The following is a 25,466-nucleotide window of genomic DNA, read 5'->3' on the forward strand; positions in this document are numbered from 1 at the left end:
TTTTTCTCACTGTTAAGTATGCTAAATATTTGATTAAATTCTATACATTGTTAGAAAAAAAATTTCATAATACAAAATTACTGATGCTGGTGATTTCTGAATTGTTAGTCTAGATTTGCCAGGTCTTCTCCTCACAAATCCCACCATTTTTCAATGGATCAGTTTTTAATGCTTTTTTTTTTAACAGAGTGTCATGGGAATCACTGAGAAAAATATACTGTCATTAGTCTTAGTCAGCTGTCGTTCACAACAGCTAAACTAATTAGTGTCAATGTGCTCTTCAAACCAAACCACTCTGCCGTTCTCTGTCATGGTGAAGTAATTTAGACATGCCCTGGTTAATTTATGTTTCAGTGGTGACAGTTTATGCTGGATCTTAGTGAAAACTGTAATGCTCTCAGTGGACTTGACACTTATCACTGTGTTAATGCATTTCATCCATCTTTTCCCTTTCCTTAGTGCTTTGATCCTAAACACTTTCACTCTTATTCAGCAAGTCCTTTGCAAACTTGGCAGTGAGGAAACTGAGGAAACTGAAGAAGGCCTTGGCTGATGCTAAGGAAAAAGAGTCCAATGCTTCAAGAGTAATTTATAAAGAAATGTCCACCTCTAATTAGTGCTAAATTAACAACAAAGTGTGCTTTAATAAAACACCTCAAACAGAATACTGCAAATCACAGTATAAAGCTTCCAGCTTTTCATAACCTACCATGCCACTTAACTCAATAAGAAATACAGAAAATAATAATAATTAAAAATGAATTTTACACAATACTGTTAACAGCACACTTTCAGCATTTATTGATCTTCTCAAGATAGGGCTTTTTGGTGGCAGATCTTGGTTATGACCACATCTCTAAAGAGAGAATAACCTAGCCCCTTTTATTTTTTTTAGGTGGGCAGTCAAGATCTTTCTAATTTGCCTCACTTTTAATGTTTTCTATCTGTTTCTTATTTTGGCATTTTGAAGTGCTCCTGTTTTTTTACCGTACTAATATATTTAATGACTTAAACTGCTTTGGGGCCTCTAAAATGTGCCAAAGAAATGTTGTAGAAATGTACTATAGAGTTGTAGTTCAACAACATCTGGGGAACCCTTTGTTGGCTACCTATGTTTTAGAAGACTTACAGTCTGTGGGAGATATTGATTGCAGAATTCATTTTCAGAAAGACATCATACAAGAGCACTAGCTAAGCATCTATAGACCCCCCAAAGAATTGGTTGGTAGAAGGGCAAATCAACCATACCATTTACACATAGGAGCTTCTGTGTAATAATTCAGAGCAGAACAATTTCTACACGGATTGCCATCATTTAATTAATTTGTAAATGTTTCAAGCATCGGTGATTTACAATGCCTAATAATCATCCTGTGAAGTTCACTGAAATTGTGTAGAGAAATGGCTGGAAAATTAGATGTGATTTTGAAAATCAATATTGCTAAGTGCTGAGAGGTCACTTTTTGGTGCTGTGGAATAGTGTTTTGAAGGTGGGAGTTTCTCCCCTATTTATTACATATTTATTTCATGTCTTTAAGCTTCAACCTCTTCAACTTATAGTAGAAGATCCCCCCTGCCTCAAAATATGTGAAGGCAACAAGTGGAAAAGAAGCTAGATAGGTTCTAACCCTTCACTTAAATGGCATCTGATTTTTGCATTGACAGATGAGGAAAAAAACCAGACACAAACATTTGATGCAGGTCAAGGAATGTCTCAAATTCCATAATTTTGCTTTTTGGCATTTATTATTTCTCTAATTCTTTATCATTTCAAAGAATTACACCAAAGAATCAAACAGAACTCAGGGAAGTTGCTATCAACTTCAAGTCACTTTCTCTTTCTATAAAACATTATAACCGAGATAATTTTTATGTGCACAGAAACTATATATGAAGCTTTGGCAGATATGTTTATCTACTTGAATGGGGAATCTAGAAACACATGTTAATTTCACATATAAGTTCTACAGTATACTAACTAGTTAGGTATCCATTTTTGCTTGGTATTGTTGTACAGTGGTGCCTCAGGTTAAGAACTTAATTTGTTCTGGAGGTCCATTCTTAACCTGAAACTGTTCTTAACCTGAGGTACCACTTTAGCTAATGGGGCCTCCTGCTGCCACTGCACCGCCGCCACCCGATTTCTGTTCTCATCCTGAAGCAAAGTTCTTAACCCGAGGTACTATTTCTGGGTTAGTGGAGTGTGTAACCTGAAGCGTCTGTAACCCGAGATACCACTGTTTACCAGGCCTGCACAGCTTCCACTCACCAAGCATCACACTAAGAGATTTGCCATCCCTCCTGTTCCTACTTCTTATTTGGAGCTGCAAGACCAGGATGGGGGCTGTTGAGAACCTGACAAAATCACAATGCATGCCCAATGATGAGTCATGGTCTGTTTGATGAGTCAGGCAAATTGCACAGCTGCAATGATGCAATGGACAAAGCATCATGTTTGACAATGTAAAAAAATAATAATGTTGGACATTCATTAGCTGGCTTTGAATAAGTCACTATTTCTCTAACAGTCTATCTAATAGGCAGTTGTGAGCTCAATGGAACAATATTCAAGTCTTTGCACTGAAAATTCACACCATAATGAATACTAAGAATACAACCCCAAATTTAGCCTTGACTCCTTTTGGTGGAAGGGTGGGATATAAATTTAATAAATAACCATAAATAAATAAATAAATAAATAAATAAATAAATAAATAAAGTCATTAAACCAAGGGGAGACTCCTGTTCAGAAGCCACACCTAAAACTAGGGATGTGTGGACTCATTAAAGTCTGGACTGTCCTAGTTTTGCATGGAGAGGGGACTAAGACCATCTTGCATTATTTCTGGGCAGAGTCCACACAAAAGTCCGCTGAAAAGGTCAACACTGGCATTTTTCTTCTAGAATCTCACTAGCCCCTCCCCAGCTCCATAAGATACCAGGCAGTTTGGGTGTGATCTCTCAGTTGTCTTCTAATTAAACAGGTTAATTCCAAATTAAATTATATAAAAACACACACCAAAGAATCTTGTGACACTTTAAGACTATCAAATCATAAGATCCAACCCTCTTTGGCTTAACCTTTATGAATCATTTACATATAATTACTGTTTGGTTCCGCTACAAACAACGTCCTGCAGAATTCTAGAATAAGTAACATGAATAGACCTCAATGCACATTTTAGATTTAGAAGGGGGTGGGGACAGGAGCTGTATGTCCCTAAAGGTAGATAATTTCAAAAATATACTTCTCAGCAGACTTAATGCAGGATGCTTTTGCCCACTGCCGCATGAAGAACATGATCTACTAGTCTCTGGGCAATCTTATACTCTCTACTTTGCCTTGCCTTAATAGCTGCAATCATTAAACACAATGGAATTGAGTTAAGGAGCTGCAGGGCTCCCCTTTTCACTTGCTTTGTAAGTTTATTTTATGTGTAATGTGCATATTTTGTAAGCATTTTCAGAGAAACTATATTAACTGTAATAAGAGAATCCTTAAGCAGACCTGTTAGTGAGTGCAGATACAATGAGTCAAGTAATGCATAGATACAAGTAACCCTCAGGTGTCATATATATTAAATGCATAAACAATTACTACTGAAGATTTTGTTTCTCTTTTATACATCAGTTGGTAAACTGAAATTCAATCACCACATATGTAATACAATTATGCATTGCTATTTTGTTAACAATCTACTACTTTTGGAGGCAAAGAATGCAAACACAAGGGAAGGCCCTTGCTACTCTATGTTATTGCACTGCAAAGGTTTTTGAGCCCAAGGCAAGTTGTTCTTAGCAAATACAACATTTGATATAAAAATGTCTGATTTTATCTATGAATATTGAAAGAGCTAGTGTTGGACAATTCAAATGAGATGTTTATTTTTCAGACTTCAATTTGTAATCAGTCTTAAAGGTTAGCATTTCTTTCCTAGGTAGTATATTTGAGCACTCACAACTGATTACACTTGTTTCTGGCCTAAAATGTATATTATAGAGGCTACCTAGGTTGGGGGCCAGGCAGTTCACTACTACCACTGTCTGAAAGTGTTAAGTCAGGAATGCATTGTATACCTGCCAGGTGTTACCAAGTGTATCACAAACTCATTACAATCAGGGATTGACTTAGGAAGGCAGGGACAAGTTCTCTCCCTCTGCCCATTTCAGACCATTATACCCCAGGAGCACCTTTATCTTTTGATTTAGAAAAGTAATCACAACACATTCAATACAATCTTTAATAAATGCAAGACAGACCATTTTCAACTTTGCTGTAAATCTTGCCCCCCCCATACAACCAAAACGTAAACAGCACATTGATTACAATCAAGTCTACCAAAAGTCAATGAAAGACCTCCTAGGATAAGCTGAAAATTATTGTGCAGCAATCTGCAGGAAAGGGTTAATCAAGGTCACAAGAGCAACCCACACCGAAATCAAATTCTTGAGGTCCTAGAGTCTAACAACATCCACATTTACCTGGAAGTACATTTAACAACTTCATAATGTCGAAGCCAGGGAAGTAAATGGCAGAAGCATATGTCCTTCTAAATGGAAACTGAAGATTTTAAATGATACTACTTCCTGTGAAATATTAGCCTTTTAATTATGATGATGAAACTTAAACAACATGAGTTCACAGGTGCCTGTTACACATTTACAGACTTGTCACATAGGAATACCTTAGGACCATTCTACCACTGCTATAGTAATCATCCCAGAAATTATGGAAAATATACATAACACTTCAAATCAGACTCATTTGTGACTATGATTCTTTGACTATATATAATCACACAATGAACTTTGGCTAATAGTAACCAGAATTGTCATCAGTAACTACAAAGCATCACCTAAACCAATGTAATTAAACTTCTTTCTATGGTTTCAGAAACATAACATGCAAAAGGTGGTGGAAAAAGATGAGAAAGGAGCTTTCTATGGACAAGACAAGGCCTTGTTCATCAAACACAGTCCATTCCACGCTTCACAACTGAGTGCTGGTTAATATAGCAAGCATTCACCATCTAATTGCTTCATGACCCAAAACATTCAGAACCATCAGCTCCACGACATAGTTACAGGGTTCACTGCTGATCATCCATTTGTGGTAAAAAAGAAAAGAAAGAAAAGCTGCCATGATTATGCAATGATGAGACTTAGTGTTCATACATCATTACAATGTTCAGTGTGTTTCTCTCTGCTCTGCAACAGAAATTCTTACATCAGGGATGGGGAACCTTCGGGCATTCAGATGTTACTGAGCTCCAGATCCTAGCACGGCCAAGTGTCAGGGTTCATGGGTGTAGCACAGCACCCCCAATCCTTGCGTTACATCAATCTTGTAAAGCAGATTACTATTGCCACAGTGTGTGGGGATGCAGCTGAGCTTCAAAGATTGTGGCTTACTTATGGTATCCCAGAAAGTCCATGGCTGAAACAGAATTTTAAGTACTTCAGCCACTTAGCCATTATACCAACTAGATCACATGTATCCACTTAGAGGTGCTGGTCTACATAATCAGTACTCATTTTAATATGGTCCAAAGGAAAGCAGAGCAATACATTTGGTGCTAGCTTGGCTTCAGGAGTTGCCTGAAGGAGGAGTACACCCCATAACCCCCTCCTGTATATATATTCCTGCAGATATATTAACCCCCATCCTCATCATATCCATCTCACTTCCATTAGGGTTTCTTATGGGTTACTTTATGGAAAAGATACAATCTAAAGAACAAAAAATCATGGCCAAAGTGAAAGTGGTAAGAAATTTTCAAGTTCTGTCCTCAGACCACTAGATCTAGTTTTCTATCCAACGCCTTCAATTTTTTTTGCAGCATTATTTATTCCTTTTAATCTTCCTCTTGACGTGTTCTGCTGTGTTTTCCCCGCCAAAAAATATTTGCTTAGCACCTGAACTTTACAGAGAAAATTCATTAAACATTTACACTCTGCTTACATCTTCTCCTGACATGTAAAAACAAAGTAGGCTTGTATTACTAAAGTAGACAAAGCACTGGAGAATACACTGTGAAGAATAATCCTTAGCAAGCAGGACTTTGTGAAAAGGAACTTGCCATTCTGCAGTTTCTACAATTCTATATCCAAATGAAGCTGCCTTTGATTCAACATACTCCAATGATGGACAGAATCTAAAGTGTCGTAATTGCACTGCATTGAAAGTAGTGGTTTATCCCCTGTTCGGGACCTGATGCAGCTACCCAAGGAAAACTTTTTGCCCCCTAAGATTCCACTTATTTTGATGGTGGAAGCCAAAAAACCCAAAGCAAAGCAAAGCAACAAGAAAAGAAAAGAAAACCCCAATAACCTGACCTGGAGAGGCAAGCTTCCATGTTAGAAGCTGCCCAGAATGGCTGGGGAAACCCAGTCAAATGGGCAAGGTACAACAAATAAATTATTATTAGTTACAAACCTTTCAATATAGATGCACATACATCTCAGAAGCCCTTAATCCTCTGACCAATTGATGGGTAAAACTGAACTTTAATATGGGCATTCCAGGGTGTATGCACCATTGACACCACACATTTAGTGGTTCAAGAGCTGGAAGTGTTACTCTGGTATACTAAACTGTTATTTTCTTTCAAAAGCTCAGGATCAGTGTCACCAAACTCTACTGAGATCCAGTTTCGGATTCTGTCGCCAAACCTTCAAGAATTGCTTTATGTCACAGATTGCTAAAGCAATAAATGGGAAGATCATTAAAGTGCTTTGCATAAAGCAAATGTACTGGCATGATGCAATGAGTATTAGTATTGATTTCTTTCTTTTTACAAAGCTAGGGATTCCTAAAATTCATGAACGCTAATCGGATGGATTTAGTAAGGAATAGCATTTTGGATTATACTACTGTCCTTGATCCCCATCAGATCATATACCAATTCTTCTGTGCTTGTCTGCCTGACATTTTATACTTCTCAAGATGACAGATCACAAAGAGCAATGTCTTCTTAAAATAATCAGCACATATGGGTGACGGGAATAGAGCAATACTGCCTAACAACTGTTCTGAGGTATTTTAGAATCAAGAGGAAGGGTCATAGCATTTGTTCAAATGTATCTGCTTCCTCTTCCAGTCCTTCTCCTTTTCCTCCTTCTCCTTCTCCCCCACTATCTTAGTGACACTTGACAATGAACCAGGTAGCATTATCTGAAGTAATGATGCACAGTCAATACGAATTCCATCAATCGACATGGATAACCTTCAGGAATATCAAGAGTAAGGTGACTTTGCTACTGGGAAGAAATGATTTGCTATTCAAAAATTATGATATCAACTTTGAAAGTTGTTATAAAAAATACATCAATTACACAATTGTTTTTCAATCTTTTTTTCAAGCTACATTGAAAGCTAACATATCTTACATCCAGTGTGATATTCCCCATTCCCTGATTCACCAGGATTGGCCTTTGCAACCCAATGTGGTGGCAAGAAGAGGAGCAACCGGTGTTTCCAGCACTCTATATTGTGTGTGTGTGAGAGAGTAGAGGTTCTGGGAAATCCCATGATAGCCTCAGAGCTAGTCACTGGATGTACTGGGCTCCAGAGTGTACCTGCTTAAATACTTCACCTTCCAGGTCTACTCTGGAAGCACATATGGACTCCCAGAGCTTGCAAGCAGCACAACCCTCAGGAGATCTCAGAGAGGTAGCATTGGCAAGCTTGAGGAATAAACTGAAGATATGGCAGAGTGAGGCAAAACAACCAATGGAAGAAGAATTGGGGAGTGAGGAGCTGACTGCGTGGTCACCTGAATGGCAAGTAGAATGTGTGAAGAGCAGCAAAAAAGTTGAAAGAATACAAGGGCTGAAAGTACTGAGGGGGAAGCCGCATGGTGAAGGGATATTAGCAGCTGGTCACGCTTTATACAGAGCAGAAAGCAGCTCCAGAGGGCACTCATTCACTCCAGTTTGAGTGGTGCTGACCAGGAATCGCCCCACTTACCCAACAGTAGGATGGGTGAAGCCGTGCACCAGCAACGCTCTGTGCAATGCGTACATTATACCTGGCCTAACAACCCATTGGTGGTCTAGCTGAAGGCAGTGAGGCTTGACTGCCTCAGGAAACTGCAGCAAGGCCTAACTTTGTGTGCCTTCCTTCACAGTTGGCACCAGTGTTGCTGGTACAACACATTGGCTCTTTACTACTACTTAAAGGTAAAGGGACCCCTGACAGTTAAGTCCATTCACAAATGACTCTGGGGTTGCGGCGCTCATCTTGCTTTACAGGCCGAGAGAGCAGGCGTTTGTCCACAGATAGTTTTTCTGGGTCATGTGGCCAGCATGACTAAGCTGCTTCTGGCGAAACCAGAGCAGCACATGGAAATGCCGTTTACCTTCCCGTCGGAGCAGTACCTATTAATCTACTTGCACTTTTTGGCATGCTTTCAAACTGCTAGGTTGGCAGGAGCAGGGACTGAGCAACAGGAGCTCACCCCACCGTGGGGATTCGAACCACCGACCTTTTGATTGGCAAGCCCAAGGCTCAGTGGTTTAGACCACAGCACCACCCGTGTTCCTTTTACTACAACTTATACAGCTATAAATATGATCAGCTTCTGGAAAAGGGAGATCAGCAAGGAGTAGGATCCTATAAGCTGAGCACTCTGCTTACAATTTACATTGGTAAGTTCCAATTAGGAAATTCAAGAGTTTCTGCTAAAAAAAAAAAAAAGCGAACAAGGGTGCTCATGCCATCTCACCTCCTTTCTCCTCTCAACACCAATAGAAAGACTCAGAGCTCCTGTCAGCAGCAAGGCAAAGTCATGATGCAGCCAGCACTGCCTGGAAAGAAGGCATCCAGAGGACACACCACTCCAGCCTCAGGAAAAGACCATCGAACAACCAGCCAGGTCCAGCCTGACACACCCTACAGAGGCTTTCAATGGCCCTAGAGGTGGCTATCAAGTGCCATGATCAAATGGGGGTTCCAAGTCAGGCAACAGAAACTTTGTCTCCCTTGAGCAAGCCACCAAAGCAGAGCAAACAGCATGACTCCTCAACTGAACTAAAGGAGAGTTTTGGGAAACTAGCAATCATGAACAGGCATTCAAATGATATGGAAAAGGGGAAGTTTGGGGAAAGATTTCACTCTACACTAAAGTGCCCCCTTTCATTAAAAAATATCCCTGCACAAGATCATTTCACAGAACACTAAGAGTGATGGCAAACTGTTGATTCACCACCAAAAACATCCGACTGAAGGAATGTCTACAGATTTGTGCAGGGGCTTTCTAGTCTAGGAGTACTGAGGGGGTTGTCCTCAAACAAAGGTGGCTCAGAATATAAATGACTTTGGATCCTCTTTGCCCAACAAATCCACGCCTGTAAAAACTTATCTCCTCTTCCTTACCTTCTATTACTATACTTTCAAACAGGTAATATTATGAACACTAAGGCATAATCATACCTTAAATGAAGGTTTAAAGGTATCAGAGGTTTCTTAAAGGGTATAGTGACTCCTTGTTTTCCAAAATTAGTTAAATAAGCATGAAAAATGGAATGTTACTTTAATCAAGGAGTATGAAAGAAATTTTGACTTGATGTTATGATTATGAACACAGGAGGAACTTAATTGCTAGGTTAATTTTCTTGTTACCTCAGATGTGTTTTAATGAAACACTGTGTGAACTCATTGGATTTGTTGATTCTTTTAATATGTCTATTTACTTTCCTGTTCCTTGCATCTTCAATCATGTCTCGGTGCATAAGCAGGTACTCTTTCTAAGCATATCTATGTTCACAGAATTAAAATGAGGAGGAAAGAGAGTACTCACACTTATGTTGATCATAACAAAAGCCTTATGTCATGTATAAAGCAATGCTGCCTACTCAGATGTTTTAAATGCCACTATCAAATAAACCAGAGGTGAGGAATTTCCAGCTGATGGGCAGAATCTCTAGTTATAGTGACTTACCCTAGGCCATGCCCTTCCCCAGGCCACACCTCTCTCTGGACCTGCTGCACATCCTCATCTGCTGTGGCTTGGCAGAAATGTGTCATTGCACTGTCATAATGCCTCTTGCTTAGGCAGTTGGGTGGGTGGAGAGATTGTGGGTGTAGATAGCTTTGTGATGGGTCATTAGCTACTTCATTAACTTTGTCTTTAAGGTGTCACAACATTCTTTGTTGTTTTTGCTTCCGAAGACTAACAGGGCAACACCTGTGGAAATTCATTAATTCTGAAACGGAACATGCAAGGAAGGTAGCTGATTTGTAAATATCTGTTGATGGCTGATGTATGCATGTCTATTGTGTGCTATGTGTGGGGGGGGAGGTTAATATGTACATTTCTTCATCAGCAACTGACAAAACAGAACATTGACTTCTGCAAAATAAACTAACTGTGATGTTGAGAAAGATTGAGGGCACAAGAAGGGACGACAGAGGAAGAGATGGTTGGACAGTGTTCTCAAGCTACCAACATGAGTTTGACTAAACTGCGGGAGGCAATGGAGGACAGGAGTGCCTGGCGTGCTCTGGTCCATGGGGTCACGAAGAGTTGGACACAGCTAAACGACTAAACAACAAGAAGTGGCATGGAAAATACCAGTTGGAAGTGCCAATCAATATCAGAATAGACTGAGGTACATACGTTCATACATCCCTTACAGTAGGCTATGTTCAAACCATGCCAAAGTCACAAATTTTCACACATACCTCTTACTATTAAGGCAACCAAGCTCAAGGATATAATGCAGTCAGGCAAATGACTCAAGGAGGGCATGGAGCAGGCCTATTAATGGATATGGTCTATGGAGAAGTGATGTGGCCTGAAGAAACAGGCTTTTGTAGCTGACATCTCAACATTCTGTACTTTTGGGAATTTCATTGTCAGTCTATTTGGGAGTTCTAGAGGATTACAAAAACAAGCAAGCCTATATATACTTTTGTGTATGTACACAATTCTCTAGATCTTATTTTTAGGTGGCCCTGTTACACCTGCAAAGTAAGAGGCATCTGGGCACCCAAGTTCATTCTTAGGTAGAACATATTCACCACAGTTACAACTTCACCATTATATATGCATCTTTAAAATTAATGGCATTTTTCAATAATCATACTATTAGTAGTAAAATACAACACATTCCACCCTTTTAAATTCCAGGTGTGAGGGGAGGCATCCTTAACTGCACTGAGTCATGATAATATGTTCAGGTTAAGAGAACATGTGAACTACAAGAACTAATTGAGCAACAGTGCTGAATTGAATATGCTGTACCACTAACTATTCTACGTGAAGTAGTATTCTTTCGATCCTGCAAAAAAATAGCATGCCAATCTTTCCTATACTATCCATTCAATCCAAGTCATATTCAATTGTGTCTGTGTTCAAGAAGAAAGTAAGATGTCTTTCAGGAATATAGATGTATCTCCTCAGTGAAGATCCCTGATAAGCTTTCAAGGAATCCCAGAGTTATAGGGATGGAAAGGATAGTAGTTTTTAATCATTATGTACTCTCTGCCTTGAGCGCCTCATATATTTTTTCTTTGTAAGAAGCAGCCATGGGTCAAGATAAAAATCCTCTCTATTCCTAAAATGATATTAGTTAAGAAGTGGGGGGGGGGGAGGTAAGAGTACAAATTATGCCCATAAGTCTTCTCCTTAGCAATTTTGGAGGCAATCTGGATGAAGACTATAGAACAGGACCAAAAAGGTTATAACCTGCCTCTCTCCAACTGAAATTGTAACTCAGTGACAGTGTGTGTGTTTCCTATTCAGAAGCCCCAATTTTAATCCCTAGCATTTTGAGTTGAAAAGGATCAGCTAGGTGGTGATAGGAAAGATCCTAAGGATATTGCCTTAGATCCTGGAAAGCCACTGTCAGTTAGGTAGACGATACCAAGCTAGACTGGCAAATTCTCTAGCCTGGCAGTTTCTTATGTTCTTCCAAAGCAGTCCAAACATTTAGATTTGCCCCTTTAAAAGCCCTTAAAAGCCAATCCTTTGTTTTTTAACATACAGATAGCTTGGGTCCCTCCCTCCCCTCTTTTGCACTTTGTTGAATGCTTTATATTATTATGGAACCACTCGACTGCCAACCTTTGTGTACCTGCTCTGACGTGTGTTTGGCAAGGATGCAGAGTTGTTTGATGGTGTTTGAAATTTTTTTTTTCCTTTTCACATAAAAGAAAGGATAAGCAAAAGCAAAGATTCATCAGCTTACGTATACAGGCTTCTCTGTTGTGAAGGCTCTAGCAGTGGGATATGGGAACTGAGAAATCCAATCTAATAGGCTGAACAAGGGAGAGTGGTCTGAATAGGGGGGGAAATCCATGGACATTCAGAATGTTCAGGCTTGCACAGGCTTATAACAACATACAATACTCTGGGGAAAATTTGAGCTTTCAAATTATAATTTCCATGGCAGCACCAACAATGGGTGCTCATTTCAAACAATACAGCTTCTAAAGCAACCTTGTTGTGCTCATTCCCTTTTGTTCCAAAAAGAGGCTTAGATGTCTGTAACTATTGGTACACACACACACACACACACACACACACACACACACACACACACATGTAACACTGGTCTGAGGAAAGTGGAGTAAGATTTATTGGTTATGGAAGCAGAGAAACGTAGAATGAATCTTCTATCAGCAAGCAGTGGCACAGTGTCAGACACAATGACAACTGTGAGTCGACAAATGGCGGTAATCCACACACATAGCAAGGGATCTCCCTTGCCAGTAATGTCAGTGGAAAGTTTTCCATAATATACCAGCTCTAGTTTCAGTGAGTGCCTGGCAGGGTGGGAGTTCTTGAAAGATGTGTTTAGCAGGGTGACATTGTGTGGATCATCTACCGATATCAGCCAGTCTGGTGGTTGGTGGGGGGAAGCAGGTTTGGCTGGAGGGGTGGGTCAGAGAGGGGTTTCCAAATGCTTGCCATCTGTTAACTGCTATGATATCCCTCCCCTCAGACGTATCACTGGAGATTAATCCATCATGCTTGATAGTCTGGTGGTGCTGTTATTAATAAGGGAAGGGCTGTCATAGTCCATAGGACTCCTTCACCAGGAAACCTCCATTTAGGAGCTTGATTTGAGGGCTTGCATAGGGCCTTCTAGCATACGGTCATGAATGCCTGAATAGTTGAGTCAGTAGAGCATGAGATGCTTACTCTCTCATGGTTGTGGGTTTGAGTCACATGTTGGGCAAAAGTTTCCTGAATTGCAGGGGGCTGAACTAGATGACCCTTGTGGACCTTCCAGCTCTTTGATTCTATCTTGATTAGGGATACTGTTGAGTTGAAGCCCACCCCTACTGCCTGACACCATCTCTGTCTGAGGTTGTTTCCTGTGATCTTAGAGGGAGACTGCAGTATTTTTCAAGAAAATGCCTTAGGGGTGGCCAAGGATTTCCTATTCAGCTGACTCACATCTGAGCCAGAAGAAGAAGAAGAAGAAGAAGAGGAAGAGGAGGAAAAGGAAATCCACCGCTCTTAACCACTACACCATGCTGGCACTTTCAGTCCCCAGAAAACAAGAGGCAAAGGAATTGAGACTCCTTAAAACATGGTCCCTGAATAAGCACAAACCATTCACTATTTCATAAATTGTTGTGATTTATGATATATTTTTCAACGAAGAAAGCAAGATCCTGGAAACATGTCTCCTACGAACCACATGGTTAATGGTAGAACCATGGTTATGAGCCAGTGTGGTGTAGTGGTTAAGAGCGGTGGACTCGTAATCTGGTGAACCGGGTTCGCTTCCCCACTCCTCCACATGCAGCTGCTGGGTGACCTTGGGCCAGTCACACTTCTCTGAAGTCTCTCAGCCTCACTCACCTCACAGAGTGTTTGTTGTGGGGGAGGAAGGGAAAGGAGAATGTTAGCCGCTTTGAGACTCCTTCGGGTAGTGATAAAGCGGGATGTCAAATCCAAACTCTTCTTCTTCTTCTAGAACCAAGTTTTAAATTGTTCTGAACTGAAACAGTGGCATAATTTTCATGAACACTCATCACAGATCCAAATAGATGTGCCCTCTCACTTTTCAATGCTAGGTTTCATCTATTTTTGAAAGAACATGGAACTCGTCACAAGAGGATGGGAGCCAGGTGGAAGAAATGAGCATCCTGGTTGCTATGGCAACCATGTTTCCACCTCCTCACTCAGATCCTGTTGCATGTATTTGTATATCTACCATGTGGTTATACATTCAGATGTACATCCAAATGTATTTCCTCCTGGAAACAATTAATGCATTGTACTGACATACACATTTGTATGCAAAACCATCCATATTCTGTAACTAGTCTCACATTACATGCCAAGCAAAATCCCAGCCATGCAGCTTGCTTTTTTGGGAGCAGTAATTAAAGCATAAAAGCACGGTTATGCAGCTTTAAACTATAAAGCTGGATTTACTGAAACAGGGTACAGAAAAACTAACCAATTTAAACAATCATATTTAGAAGAAAGGGTTTATCAACTCTCTACCTTTTGGGGGATGAGTTGTAAACAAGAAGTTTCTAGAATTCTCTGGTAACAGTTCCCCTCTGTTACCTTGACCTGGATTTTCTTAATTTTATTCAATTGGTTATTTCATCTCATTATTTTATGCAATTGACACCCAATAAAGGCTGCTCTACCTTGGAGGGAGAAAAATGATTTTCTTTCATGAAACTGCTTTTTTGTTTCCTTCTCTTGATCTTGGCTAAGACCCGAGGTTCAAGTTTCTGCTGGCAGACTGAACCTGGCTGATGAACAGAGCAGTTGCAGACAATGAAATGACTAGTGCTGTGTTGTAAGACAGAGAACATCAGTCTGGCTTTCTGAACAATAGCACCATACTTTCTCTCCATTGCATTCAGACCAAGGCGAATACGAAGACTCTGATTGGCCTTGATGATATTGTAATGTGGGCAAACCTGATCGGTGGTGTGATTTCCCCTTTGCTCAAAGGTACAGCAGATGCTTAGCATACAAAACTATCTCAAGTAAACACAAGCATTTTCGAGTATGGCTGGGACTGCAGAGCCTCTACTGGTGAATGTAGACAGCACTGAGCTATAGGGACCAGCAGTATGACTGTGTAAGGCAACAATTTATGTTCCTATGTACTGTGAAGTAAACATATTCAGTATGTGATTCCCGTAATCCTATGGTGAAAAATGACATCAAAGAAGTGCTAGGATGGTAGAGCACACAATCATTTAAAAAGAGAAGGCAGTAGTAGATGGCAATTGGTTGATTAAAGGTAAGATCCCCACGGGGCGGGGGGACCCAAAACCTCACTTTCACTCCCTGAAACAGCTGTTTAGCAATAAAAAAGCAAAAATTTCAAAAATTTGGCACAGCATTATTTCAGAACCACGGCTCCAAAAACATTAGTCATTTTAATATAAATTACAAAACTGCAATTTTTGTTCCTTTGGAGATGTCAGTTCTCATGCACTTTGCATGCGTGTGAATTTTTACAGTACTTAAAGCACAGGGGTTGTTTTTTTTATACAGCATGATTATGGCACATACATTAGCTAGAGCCCTGTTTTACCAAAGTAAATATAAACCCTGAGTCACAATCACCATATGTTAAAGCACTGTAATGTGAAGCATTTATGAAAGAGAGAATGAAAGCTTACTGGTGGTGATTTAACAGAACAAAACACTACAGCATACACCCTTAAACAAAACAGGCTAGCAAAGAATGAATAAATAGGGAATGAGAAAAAAATGAACCACAGCAATATAAAAAAGGTTCCCTTGTTTCCTGGGTAACAAAGTCAAAGATGACAATGATCACACAGCTGAGGTAGGCCTTTCAAATGAAAAACAAGCAAAATGCCACATTGGCAGACCAAAAATACCACATCCTACTTCAAAAATCACCGTTAAATTTTTAAACATAATAATAAAAATAAAAAGAGTGACTGCTGTCAGGTAGTTGGGATGCAACATATCTAGCTAAAGGCAATAAATAGTAGCTTAATCAAAAGTTTGGAAACTTGTCTCAATTGAGGGAAAGTGGCATTGCTTCATCAACTTCAGTAGAGCTAGGCTTTGTCTACACATGATGAAATCTGGTCTTTCCTACTAGCATGAACTCCGTGAATACTGCACCTAAAGGCGAAGACTGGCTAAAAGGCTATTAAAGTGCAGTGAGCAACGTGGGGAAGTTCAGCAAGCAGCTTCTGCAGCTGGCCAGAGAGAGAGAGAACTGCCTGCAAGCCTGGTGCATAGCAAACCAGCAGAAGTACCTGGTAGTGGTGAGATTGATTAGCTGAGGCAGAAGGACAAGAGTAACTAACATATAAAAGGTTAGGAGCTATGCTTTTACAAGTCAGTCCCGTATATGCTTCTGTATTACGCACAACTGCCATTTAAAGAAACAGTAACCAATTTAAGTATTTACCTTTGAGCATTGAGGCTGAATCCCTACAAGACAGAAGTACTGTTTCTGGGGGACAGGGGGCGGGCAGGTGTGGGGGACCCTCTGGTCCTGAATGAAGTAACAGTGCCCCTGAAGGACCAGGTGCGCAGGACCAGAAGTCATGGACGTGCAGGTTAATTCTGTGTTCAGGGTGGTGGCAGCTAGACTGGTGACTGGGAGCAGCTGCCGGGAACATATAACACCAGTTCTGAAAGACCTACATTGGCTACTAGTACATTTCCAAGCACAATTCAAAGTGTTGGTGCTGGCATTTAAATAGCCTCAGCTCAGTATACCTGAAGGACCATCCTCCCCGTCATTCAGCTCCGTGGCTCTGCTGGCAGTTCCCTCACTGTGAGAAGTGTTTCAGGGAATCAGGCAGAGGGCCTTCTCGGTGGTGGTGCCTACCCTGTGGAATGCCCTCCCATCAGATGTCAAAGAGATGAGTAACTATACAACCTTTAGAAGACATCTGAAGGTAGGGAAGTTTTTTAATGTTATTTTTCTTTATTTATAAAGTGTGCCTGGCTGGTTTTACACCACATCTAAAGTACCACAGCTACTGGATTATAGATTAAAGTTTTCTTTAAACAGCATAATATAACTGTGTGGTGACAGTATTTAGAAGATTTTGAAAAAATAAGGACAATGGTACAAGTGGGAGTAAAACAGGAGCTTGGTGAATCTACAGTGATCAATAGAAGCTGGTTGTCCACATTTAAATTGGAGTGACAGTCCACACAAAGGCTGAAAATGCTAGTGTAGGAAAGCTGAATATGACACAAATACAGTGGTACCTCAGGTTAAGTACTTAATTCATTCCAGAGGTCCGTACTTAACCTGAAACTGTTCTTAACCTGAAGCACCACTTTAGCTAATGGGGCCTCCTGCTGCTGCTGCGCTGCTGGAGAACGATTTCTGTTCTCAACCTGAAGCAAAGTTCTTAACCTGAAGCACTATTTCTGGGTTAGTGGAGTCTGTAACCTGAAGCGTATGTAACCTGAAGTGTATGTAACCTGAGGTACCACTGTACTTATTTGTTACTACAGTCAAGGAGTTGATTCTTGTAGAGACAAACATATTACAAAGCTGAAGTCAGGTCCTTAGTAAAGAGTTGTTACAGCCATAAGTGCCAACTCCCTGGGGCCCTGGCTGCCCGAGCACCCACAAAATTCCACATGAAGGGGCTGGGCACCCACAAATTTCAGTGCCAGTGCCATGCACACTGCATGGCACCCATGGTCATGGGGCCAAATTGGCACTCTTGGTGACAGCCATAGAATCAACTCAGACATCTCAGAATACAGCTGGGTAGAATTGCCCAAGTTGTTGATTTGTTTGCTACGTTAGTGGCCGTGCAAGCATACATCAATTCCTGCTAGCCCCCAGCTCATGTTTTGCTACAAAAATACTGTGTGTGACATGTTACTGAAGGTGAGATGTTAGACAAGAGGACTGCAGTTGATTTAAGCCAATACATTTATCAAAGCTAGGTGGGTTTGGCTTGAGTTCTTCTTGGTGACTTTTAGTGATTATTCCATTATCTCTGCTTAAAAAGTGAAAAGCACAAGCCGTGTCTTGATATTAATTCTTTGCGAAAAGAGGAAAAATGGTCCTGACTCTGAAGCTTTGCAAAAAGATTTTGGAAAGGAAATTCCTGCAAAGCATGTCCAAAATATCGTTGTGTTACTTGCAGTACAATCTTGGTAGGCTGCCAAACATGACATCAATTCCATCCTCAACAAAGACAGACATTGTCAGGACTACTGGTAACGATGCTCAGATTTTCTCGCTTCTTTCTTCTCATACCAGCAAGAAATCGTATAATTTCAGTTAATTAGCCAGCTCTTTCATGAGAACAGAAACTGTAAACAGAAGTTAACAGAGAAGTTCCAAATCATAACACAAAAAGTAAATGCAGTATAAAAAAATGAAAACAAAACCCCAAAGTATCGTTAGCTGACAATCCTTTACAAATAATTTACCAATTTCAAATGGACTCTCTTTGTCATATGCTTAAATTTGTTGGCTAATATATTCACAAAGCTGAAACTTCTAAAGTGAATTTTCATAGTACAAAGTACAGACAGCGAGTTTCCTTCCAATAATGCAATTGGATAAAGTCCCATAAATCTGAAAGTATTAAAATAGTTTCACTGTCCCTTAGAAACTCCCATTAAAATGAAAGGGTGAACTCTTTCATAAATAGTTTGAACAGTGGTTTTACATTCATATGCAATCTTTATGTGAGGAAAATATTTTAATACAACAGTGTCTCATTAAAACTACAAGTTGTGCTTTAATGCAGACCACTTATAAGACTTTGATATTACTCGTGTAAGCATAAATATGTGCAAATGCATATGCCAGTTCCCAGACCAGTTCTATTTGAATTTATTTCAACTGAATTTATTTCACAGATTCAGAAACTGCATGATTCTACTGCATTTCCTGTCCAGAGAGAAGCAGGTATAAACAGTGTGTGTACAGGCCCTAACGTCCATAGGCAAATATGAAGATGAACAGGCCATTTTTAATGTTTGGTATTCACCTTAACTGGGATTGACCACTCAAGATACTGAAAATGAAACAAACAAAAACAAAAACCCCTGTCCTGAGTCCTTAATTAAAGTAGCAAGGCTAAGCTCACACCTTTGGAATCCCCTTGAAATTAAAGTGGCTGTCTGATATATTTGCTTAGGTCACAGTGCAGTAGTAATAATGCTTAGGACACTGGAAACAAATGTGCTGAAAATCAGGTGCAAGATGAAACATTTTATTTCAATAGTGCTAAGTGACAGTTCTATCTTATGGATTCTGAACACAGAGTTCTGAGGTACCTGTCAGTTTATTATACAGATATTGTTTGTTTGTCTGCATTTTCTGCTTATTTCTCTCTCCCTCACCCACCACACACACACACAAAGCCCTCTAGAGGCTTGGCAGGAAACATGTGTAACCATTCTCCAACTCTTGCTTATGACAGTCAGCAGAACATTAGAAGTTACATGTAACAAATACAGTAAACTGGAGACATACAAGACACTCTGGACAACGAGAGGTGTGTGCCCTGCTGTATATCATTTACAAATTTTGATATACTAATCCAATTACACATTTACAATGCAATCTTATACCCAGAAGTAAGTCACAGTCGAATAGGGTTCACTCCCAGGAAAGTATGCATAACACTGCAGCTCTACACAGGCGACTTCCTTATATGAAAACAGTCCCAATTCATGTGTTTCTCCTATGTACAGGGCAAGTAAGTTGAAAGGGGCTTGAAGCCTCATTCCTAAATCATGCTGATGCTCCTGCCTCCACCATTCACATCGATGAGTCGAGGGTGATATTGGCAGTAGGTACTATCTTTAAGCATGGAGACCCTCTCCACGTTTTAAAACTCTAGTGGCCCAGAGTTCTAAATTGCAATGTGAACCTCTACACATTCAGAAGGTTCCCTGCTGCTGATATTATCCACAACACGGTGACAGGAACTGGGAGGTCAGGAGGAGCAGGGAAAATCTGGAGACATCTCTGAGCCCCCTTTCATCATGCTTGCTCTCTACACTTGAGTATTGTGCGGAGAGGCTTTGTGCCTTTCAGATTCTGGAGTGACACTTCAACAAATTGTCAGAAATACATGCATCAGGTGACAGTATACAGTGGTACCTCAGCTTACAGACACTTCCGGTTACACACTCCGCTAACCACGAAATATTACCTCAGGTTAAGAACTTTGCTTCAGGATGAGAACAGAAATTGTGTAGCGGCGGCACGGCGGCAGCAGGAGGCCCCATTAGCTAAAGTGGTACCTCAGGTTAAGAACAGTTTCAGGTTAAGAACGGACCTCTGGAATGAATTAAGTACGTAACAAGAGGTACCACTGTAGTTTCTTGTCCATTTGTGACAGGCAAACTTCAGACTATTTGCCCCCACAAGAACTTGCCTGGAAAATGAGATTTTCATGTGAGCAGGGACTCTTTTTGGTGTGCCTGGCACCACTGGCAGAGGAAGAGGAGTGCAGGGGGGAGCACACTGCCCCCGGCAGTGCAATCCCCAGGATGCCATCACGGCTGCCCCCTGCCTGCGCTGGGCACCCTGCCCCCGCAGGTGGCACGCCCCATGCCCAGGATGTGTGCCAGCCCCGCCCCCGTCTGCTCTCTGCCCCTGTTGCTGGAGCATGAAGCTCTGCCACTGCCCACCGCAAGAGTGTCATGAGACAAAGTTTCTTGAGAGCAGAAGAAGGAAGGCAAAGGCCTACAAGGCCTATACAATCATTCAAGTCGGCTGGCTGTAACTGTGAACAGCAAACTGCAAAGTCACTGTGACTCATGACTCATCTTGGGTGATGACTCATTTCCCCCTATAAAAGTAGCCAGCCTCTCTATGGGCCTCAGTCAGTGTCTTGTCAGTGCCTCTGTGTCTCAGTTAGTGTATGCCTATGTGAATGTATTGTTGTTGCAGACAGAGGGGCTCCAGGACTCTAGTTAATCACTAACTAAGACTGTGCCTCTGTGAAGAGTCAGATAGCTGCTATGAGCACTCTGTGTAGGCTCTTTAACTATGCTGTTTATGAACAACTTTATTTTCTCAAGTAAAAGTTTTATTCTGTTTATGAAGAAGACTCTGCATTGATTAATTTACTGCTGCATGACGAGGTGGGTGAAACAGATGCAGGTCAAAGCAATGACCTTTTCAGTACTGGTGCTCCATAAGTGTCTCTGGTTTCTCAGAGCAAAAAAGACAATTAAAACACACACGCACGCACGCACGCACACACACACTTTAAAATACAAAAATTGGCAATGCTCGTGTGCTAGAAACCTATTTTTCTCTAGGTGACTAGAACCTCAGAGTTTATTACATATATGTATATTTCTTGGACTATTTTATAAACTTCTATATATCTCTATTTCCAAAGTAGCCCAGGGAAAATCTTGCAATTGGCATACAGAACTTAAAAGACCCATAGTACCTGCCACCACCATCTAGTATTTCATGGTACTTTTTCTTTTTTTGTAATAATAGCAGCGATTAATTTTAGCAATCCAACCAATTAATTATAATTGGGTAATTATATGCTACCTATCTAAATTCTTTGCAATTTAAGCTGAAAAAGGAACTCGGTGCTGGAGTAATCTCCAAAGTTTATAGGAAAATGATAGATGCCAAATGTAATGATAAATGGCTTTCAGAGACTGATAGCCCTGTTTTATAGAGCTGAACCTGAATTTCTCCTAAAGCAAATTTTGATGTGAATTTTTATGCTTCTGATCAGGGGGTGGGAAGCAACTGCAAAGGTATCTGCATGCCAACTAAATCCATATTGCCCATAGATCCTCTGGATTACCGTAAATGGTTATTTTTTTACAAATATGGTCATTTTCTGATCTCAACAGTGCATCACATTGAGAGACATATGACAAATGTATATATTCTCCATTGACCAGAAAGAGACTCTGAGGTGTAACGCGACAGAAAAAAGAAGTTAAGTGTCCATCACTAAAAAACTATACCTCTATATGGAGGGTTTATGAACAAGTAAGGCTGCTACAGTCCATCAACAAAACAGGTGGTCAAGATCTTCAGTCTGAATAACTCTTATTTCAATGTATTTTATTTTATAGGAATACACTGATGCAAGCCATTTCTAGAATCTTTTTACTCCATATATTTGTGCAACCTATTTCCAACATGAAGAAACCAAATATACAAAAGTGGAAATTCAGCCATATTCTTCAGTAGCTCAAGCAGAGCTTCCTACTTGCTGGTTTCTCGAATATATATACAAGCTATCCAAGGTCACGGCAAACGGTAACTAATTCAGTCATACTCTTTGATTTATCTTGTCAAGTGCTTTGCCAACAGTCACAAGTTCCCCTTTTATCCCCAGGTATGCAGCACAAATCAACAGCTCTACACAATTTCGCCATTCCCAACCAGTAGGTAGTAAGGGCATATATTCAATTTATTCAAGCAGCGCTACAATGCGGCATAATAACTATTCCAGGAAGACATGCTTGAAAATATTGCTTGCAGACAGGAATCTCTCAAAAAATGTTGTGAACCAAGAAATGAGATAACTGAAAATGGTCAGGGCATGATCTTAAGTTACATTTTGATTCAAACCTTGAAATCGATTAAGAATAAATATGCATACTAGCCTTCCCTAACCTAGTGTCCTCGAGCTGTTATAGGATCCCAACTCTCATCAGCCCCAACCAGCTTGAGAATTGATGAGAATTGATGAGAATTGTAGTCCAAATTGTAGTCCAAATTGTAGTCCAAAGACGTGGAGGGCAGCGGGCTAGGAAAGACTGTTGTATGGCATTATACAACAAAGGAAATCCTGTGTTGCAAAGCAGAAAACTCTGAACAACCACAAGCAACACGTGACTAATAATGTGCTAACAAAGTATTTACACACAATTCATAAAATATGTAAGAGTCACAAATAATAGGTGTCAAATAAATGTTCCATGTACAAAAATAGAAGGCGGAGTCAGTCAGTATCAAAGACCACTGAGATGGAGGCAAAATGCCTTTCAACAGGATAACGAACTGTTTCAATAACTACACTATCAAGTGATTGCTGATCCATTGCTACTTGATGTACCCCTAGGGACAATTTATTTGCTGATGAAGATTCATTATTGAAACAGTTTGTTATCCAGAAAAATTGTTCTACGTTTGGAGCACCTATCACCACATATTTGCAGCATTTTGAATGTTCAAAGGCATTTTTCCTCCATCTCAGTGGTCTTTGATACTGACTGACTATGCCTTCTATTTTTGTTCATGGAACATTTCTTTGAACTCCTATTATTTGTGACTCTTACACATTTTCTGTTTATGAATTGTGTGTAAATACTTTGTTGGCACATTATTAGCCACGTGTTGCTTGTGGTTGTTCAGTGTTGTACGACACTGGCAGATGGGGAAGACAGAACTGCCACCTCTAGTCTTTATAAGCTGCATGATGTATCAAAATTCCACAAGAAAAGTTTTGCCCAGCATGAGCATGGTTTGATAAAGTTTCATTGAACTGCTGCCTGTTGCACAGCTGCTAAAACCAGATGAGGCTTGACAGGATCAAAGTAGGCCTAGGAGCAAATAACGTGTTTCCTCCTTGTCGTCTCACACTATTTCTTTGCACAACCAAGAGGGTGGGACTTTACTCTTTTGGATATTGCTTGTAATTCACATTGTAGACACAGTTATGCTCATTATGGAAAACCAGCTGTGCCAGGTTCCATTAGATATGTGAGAACAACCCAGACTAGCATAGTCTGAAGCACCTGTGCATGTCCACTTCACTCATTTGAAGTATTGGAACAGAAACATCACACAGATACCCATAGGAAAGAGCCATGTGAAGATGACAGATCTTCAGCTTGATGTTTGTAGATCACTGCTAGATGAGCAAAACCTTTTCCAGCTTGGAGATGTGGGAAGGACATAGTGTGAACACCATAAAATGACACCAAAAAAGTTTCCCAGTAGCTGGCTATCCTGATTTTAATCAAAATGTTACTTTAAAACTGTTAAAAGATAAAGCTTCAAGATTAACGGCTTCAAGAGACTGGTTCAGTATATGGAAATAAATCCAGTGAGAAATTGCAGGGTTGTCCACATCTGAGAATTATTTTGCTGGCCATCTACCCTCCCCTCTTTCAAATGAGACCAGTGTAGTCCACAACAACACATATTTGAATTTGTATATGAGGAGCAACTTTGGTCTTTCCCATTCATGCCAACAGACATTCCCTTTGGTGCCTGTCCTAACGTCTAATTTGTTGATTCTATTTCTTCGATTAGGGTAGGGCATGCATGAAGACAGCTGTGCACACACTGTTTGTTTTTGTTTTAAATTCCCCTCCCGCGAATTGTTTTTTTTTAATCTTGTGTTTTTTATCTTGCATTTTTATGTTGTGAACTGCCCTGGGACCTATGGATGAAGGGTGATATAGAAATTTAATAAATGATGACGATGATAAATCCCCCCCCCCACTCTTCCATCCCATCCACTCTTTTCTACCCTCCATAGTACACATTTGAAAGCTTTTGAAACATCTGCCCAGCTGTATTACTTAATTTGTGAGTTTGGGAAATGAAACTGGAAAGCAAGCTCACTGTAAGATTCCCCAACTGATTTATAGAGGGAATGTGTTACACTAATTGAAAGACTCCAGATGATTATAACACATTAGTGAGTGATCTGTTAGACATCTATTTGGAGACTTGTACATGTCCACACAATAGATGTCTGCATTTCTATAGATTCCCCAAGGCATATTATATAGTCATTGTTCAAAAATGGAAGAAATGGCTAAATATGCTACCCTACTCTAAGTTTTATTTTTGAAAGGATTTTATTTTATTTTTTAAAAGGCTATTGGAATTATATGATTGTTAGCTGTCAACATCAACTAAATTCAGAAGTAGGACTACACTGCAGCTTGCTTAAGAGGCCCAAAACTGTAGGGTGCAATACAGCATGTTATTCAGAATTCCTTTGGCTCAAAACACACCAGTTGTACTCAAACAACTGAATTTGTTAATAAAGTTTAAAGGATTTGGAATTGTTGCTGCTTGAAGCCCAGCTGGCCTTGGTAGCACAGAGTGCCTTCTGTCAACTTCAGCTAGTTGACAGAATGCCCAGGCCAGTATTTCTCTTAACCTGACCTTTATAGGCTTCTGGGCCCCTGGAACAGAGCTTCATTCATCACTAGGCTACTGGGCTAAAGTGAGAGAGCCTAGGGTCCTCTGTTCATGTCATTTAGAGGGCCAAAGGAGGAGTTTATGGAAGAGTTATTAGATTTGACCTACATTTAACCTACCAAGAACTGCATCACAACATTTGGAGAATAGCAGCGGCATTGTGGTGTTTGCCGGCGGCTGGGGTGTGCACCAGGCAGGGCATGTAGGGTGAACTGAACCTGCTGCACCAGCCCAGCCCACAAGAGCCAAGCGGCAGGCAGGGTGGGACATGTATCCCTGCAGGGGGGCACCTGGTTACCGCTCCCTCAAAATTGTGCACCAGGGGCTACAATCCCCTCCCC

General features: G+C 40.4%; 1 protein-coding gene across 4 annotated transcripts in view; it reads right to left on the reverse strand.

Annotated features, from left to right (window-relative positions):
• IL1RAPL1 (interleukin 1 receptor accessory protein like 1) overlaps positions 1–25,466 on the reverse strand; it is a 652,770-nt gene that overhangs the window by 568,681 nt on the left and 58,623 nt on the right. The window contains exon 1 of one of the 4 annotated variants that reach the window (XM_053386979.1): positions 9,942–10,005. The exons of the other annotated variants lie outside the window; for them this stretch is intronic. The gene's annotated coding sequence lies outside the window, so the exon portion shown is untranslated. Of the gene's footprint in view, positions 1–9,941; positions 10,006–25,466 lie in introns of those variants that run through there. 4 annotated transcript variants of the gene reach the window in all.

Source organism: Podarcis raffonei, chromosome 4 (genome assembly GCF_027172205.1).
Source record: "Podarcis raffonei isolate rPodRaf1 chromosome 4, rPodRaf1.pri, whole genome shotgun sequence".
NCBI classification, from domain to species: domain Eukaryota; kingdom Metazoa; phylum Chordata; class Lepidosauria; order Squamata; family Lacertidae; genus Podarcis; species Podarcis raffonei.